Source organism: Phyllostomus hastatus, unplaced genomic scaffold (assembly GCF_019186645.2).
Source record: "Phyllostomus hastatus isolate PE091 unplaced genomic scaffold, TTU_PhHast_1.1 phas_contig_64, whole genome shotgun sequence".
In the NCBI taxonomy this organism is placed as follows: Eukaryota; Metazoa; Chordata; class Mammalia; order Chiroptera; family Phyllostomidae; genus Phyllostomus; species Phyllostomus hastatus.
Window position 1 is genome coordinate 8039173 of NW_025333928.1, and position 4999 is coordinate 8044171.

Genomic DNA, 4999 nt, shown 5'->3' on the forward strand with positions numbered 1-4999 from the left:
GCCTGTGTTTCCCAACAGATGGTATTCTGGATGGGAAGGAACTCCTGGCATAGCCCAGGATCAGGCTAGCCCGGCAGAGCGGGGCAGGGTTATTCTCCTTCAGGTGTTCTAGAGGGAACAAGCTCTGAGGCAGAAGCCTGCCATTCTTCCAAAATTGTGTAGCTTTTGTGTCTTATGTTGTTTTCATTTGTAAACTAACCCTATAGAAATAAGATAATTAAAACTAGCAAGGCATGCTAGGAGAACTCAGTTAAGAGTTTAGCCTTAATTGATAGGCTTATGAGACTAATGCATGTAGGAAGCAGTTATTCTAAAATTGTGAAGCTTTGGAATAAAGACTCTTTTCCTTTATCACCAAACCTTTGCCTCTAGAATTTTGCCTAGAGGGTGGCAGCGGGCAGTGGGACCCCACCTGCTTGTTCAGTAACAATTTCACTCCCGTGGAATATAAAACAGAAAATAACTAAAGAACAAACAGAATAAACGAACTCACAGACACAGATAACAGTGTGGTGGTTACCAGAGGGGAAGAGGGATGCAGGGAGGATTAGGAGGGAAAAGGTGTCACCAAATACGTGGTGACAGAAGGAAACGAGACTTTGGGTGGTGAGTGCACAATGCAATGTACGATGATGTGTTATAGAATTGTACACTTGAAACTCATGTAAAGTTACCAAGATCATTCTAATACATCTAATTAAAAAAAGAAAAACCACTGAGGGATTTGAAGGAGAATGTTACAAACTTCTTCCGTAAAAGTAGTAGGTAGCCCCTGAAAGGTTTTAAGCAGTGGGATTTTAAGCTGTGTGAAGAGTGGACTGTAATGGGTGTTGATCATGTGGGGGTTCAGAACAAGTCACCCCAAGGTGTGCCTCTGTAGTATCAGTTTGTTTTAATCTAGAGGCAACCAAAACACTGTGAGCTTGAGAGGAACTTCTGCCTCAATTTAACTATGGAGTAGGGGTCCTGCCCATAATTAGAGATCATCAGAGATAACATTATTAACCCATCTGTAGGGCCGGGGACTTCTGATTACTAAACGTCTGTCCTTCTCACCATCCTTCAGTAACCCTCTGAGGACCTTACCTAATCCTTACTCAGAATGTCACAGTAGTACACGGTGGATGAAAAGGGGTGCTGTAATAAATCATAAATTCCTACCTGGGCAGATCGGAGTGGGTAAAGAACCATGGAAGTTCTTCAGTGAAAATTCAGGCAAGCCCTGCCCATCGTCATTGTGCATCTTGGTTAACTCGCCTTGGACGTGCTCCAAGATGACCTTATGAGGTTACTTGCCATCACTGGACTTACCAGTTTTATTACAGAACCTCTTTTTTCATCCACAATAGCATGTACTATGTGCCAAACATAGTTTAAGAACTTCACATTCATATGGACGAAAAAGGGATTCTACTGAAAGTAACCTCATAAGGTGATCTGATCATAAATTCCTTAACCGCACAGGTCATGGTGGGTGGTGACACTCCAGGCATTTTAACTGGTATATCTTTGCCTTAAGCAAGCCCTGTCCATTTTTTCTGTTTATCTAGGTTAACACACCTTTGAAATGACTCCTTTGTCCTGCACTCCAACTCCTGCCTTGCCTTCTCCCACCTTCAGGTAATTTTCCTATGTTCCTTCCTTTTTTTTTAATTTTGAGAGTATGTTTATTGGATCTGGGGACAGTGAAGCAAGGAAGGGCTTCAGACAGAAGAAGCAACAGGAGAGAGATTAGGTGGGGCTGCTTTGGCTTTCTAAAAATGTTGTGGGAAAGAAGTGAAGCCAAGATGGGGCTGCTGTCAGCTCACTGGAGAGTCAGACAAAAGGTGACCTTGGAGACAGCTTCAGGGGATTAGCCTGGGATGAGCAGATGCCACTGCCCATTGCTCCCCTTGTTGCAAGTCTCATGGGGATTTTCAGAGTCTAGAAGAAAATTTACTCGAAAAAGAGATATGAGCCCCAGCTGGTGAGGCTCGGTGGATTAAGCACCAGACTGCAAACCAAAGGGTCACAAGTTTGATTCCCAACCAGGGCACAAGCGTGGGTTTGGGGCCAGGTCCCAGGTTGGGGACATGCTAGAGGCAAATGTTATGGTAGCAGGAGCAGCCAAAAGGGAAATAAGGCAGGGCCCTCACCATTGCAAACCAACCAGAACTTAATACAAGAGGCTAAAAGCAAAGTCTCACCCATTGACCCAATGATCCTGAGCCTGGTCTGATAAGGCTGCCAAGCATTCCAAGCAACATAAGTAGACTATGATAGTGCAGGGGTAGCCCTTGAAAGTGTGTGTATCATCTCCACTAGTTGGGAAAAGGAAAACCTTGAGACTATGTGTTCATTCCAAGGCCTGGATGAGAGGACAGGGGGACTACAGGGCCCAAAGAAAAGCCCATAAAACAACTTCGATTAACTGCCTGTCTCCTGTCACGTATACAAAATGAATAAACAGAGTCTGGAGCAAGATAAAGATTCAGGCTAATAGACCCCCATACCTACATTTGGGTAGTTGTGTCTCCCAGGAAAGCTGGCACCACCTTTACCCTTCAGTCAATATGTAACTTCTTCACCTCCACCCACCACTATATAAGTCCTCAGAACAAAGGATTCACTCACTTGTCCCTCTTGGGTCTTTTTTACCACATGGGGGCCTCCAGGCCACCTGACTTCTGGCCACCAGGACCCTGGCTGCCCCTCTTTTGGCCACCCAGCTTCTAGCCACCTGGCCTCTGGCCACACTTGCATTTGCTTTCCCATTAGAAGTTAGCACTAATAAACTATGCATGATGCCAGCATGCTCGCTGATCTGTAATTCTTTTCTGCATTGGTGAGAAGAAACAAGTTTCTCCCATAACACAACCACTCACACATCGATGTTTCTCTCCCTCTCTTTTTCCCTCTGTTCCCATCTCTAAAAACAAATAAAATATTTTTAAAAAAAGATTTGAGTGGGCATACCCCAAGGAGAGTGTGTACCCTATGTTCCCTCCTTAATTGCAAATGTATAAAATAAGCTGCAAACTGCATTCTGAGAAGCATTTTTCTCAGTCTGTTGAGATCTTATGTCTAGGAGTATCCTCTGTATGGCTCAAATTCTTATAAAAATTCTCTACAGGTTTGGATGTTCTTATGTAGACACTCATTTAATCCTCATCCCAACCCTATGTGGTAGATACTAATATTATTCCCACTTTACAGATGAAGAAACTGAAGGACAGAGAGGTAAGAAACTTGCCCAAGATCTCACAGATATGAAGTGACAGACCCTGGATTTAAACTGAGGCCCCATCGTGGGATTCATTCACAGAGGTTGGCCTCAGAGTTCCGTACACTCACAGAAGCTAACATTTAAAATATTACACATTTGTAACCCTTCAACTTTTCACTCCAACGATCAACTCAAATTTACAAAAAGAAAATGAAGTCCCCTGGGTCTATCTCAGAGAGGCTCTATGTAGGTCTGAGATAAATTGAGAGGGTAGGAGGGCATTCTAGGCTGAGGTCACACAGGAAGGTGATAGTTTGGAAGAATCAGAAGTTTTAAGCACGGAGTCAAACTGGGAGGGAGTGGGTGTCCAAGAATGCCAGTATGGGGGAGGAATAAACTTTCCTGTACCCTCAAGGCTCTTCTGGCTGGTCTAATCATCAAATAGACATAAGACAGATTAGCAGAAGAAAATAACCAAATTTTATATATGTATGGAAACCGGACCTACATGAGATGTTCAGAGACTCCTACATACAGGCAAGGTTCAGAAATAGAAAAGGGGGATCTAGGTATATAAGACATTTTGAACTAGGGATGGCTAAGGTGTTTTGGAGTTTCAAAGGGTCATTGCAGGATAAGAAGAACAAATGTTTGTTAAGTAAAAGTTTTCCGTGTCATATAGGTAGGTCAAAAAAATTATTGCTGATAATCTTTTCATGATGGGCCAGGCCCCTAATTCAAGTTCTTCTAGGTAGTTAAGGAAGGGGCAGAAGTTTCTCTCGAGCCTGCAGCTGAAATTGGCTTTAGCTCAAAAAAATCCACATATCACAGAAGCGCTCTTTGGTTTACTCTTTCTGAACCCCCACACCAAGTTAAGGAATCGAGATATTTTTTTCTGATAATAAGAGGGCGCTTTTGGCAAATTTCTACATTGGAGTCAGTACATTGCATTAAACAGGAAGGAGGAAGGGAGTAAGAGGACAAGAAAGAAGGGTGAGTTGCAGGGGAGAGAAACAGTCTTAGACTCCCCAACAAACACACAAGAACTTTTTGCCTATCTCTCTTGTTTTCTGACACTACGAACTGCAATCCTTTCATTTTCTCATTCCTGGGATGTCCTTAGGGTCCTTTCAGAAACAATCCTCTTCCAGTCTTGGGGACAGCTGAAGGACAGAGGATTTCTAGTGGAGTTGCAGAGCCGCCCAGAAGAAAAACAAAACCAAACACAAACCCAAAGGGAAGTTGAACAGGGCCTCCTCAGGGAGCATATGGCCCAAATTCTCATCATACATTCGTTCATTTACAAGTATTTTTTAAGCACCTACTGTTATGCGTTAGTTGCCTGGAATAAAGGAGAAGTAAAATGTAGCTATGGGCCTCACAACAAAGAAGGCACCTGGAGCTCAGAAGGAGACACTGACTTGCAAGTCACATAACTAAAAATTCTGTGACCACTAGAATGCCAAGTTTCCCTAGAGACGCTCTCTTTGATGCTCCCCAAAACTGGAAGTCGCGGGCCCCAGAAATGCAGGTTCTGGGACTGTCAGCTGGTCAGACAGTCCCCACTGCCCCCGCAGCCCCGCTACAAAATATTAGAAAAAACAAGGGCCGAGACCAACTCTGGAGTGTGGCGGATCAGCGAGCAGACGCACAGCGGTCACACAGCAATAGCTTAGCTCCCGGGCTTGCCCTAGGACTACGCAGAAGCCGACCGCCCTTTCGCGAAGGAAGATTGCCCCTCTGCAGCCGCCGTAGCCCAGCACGACAGGTTGCCCACGTTTTCCATCAGGCCGG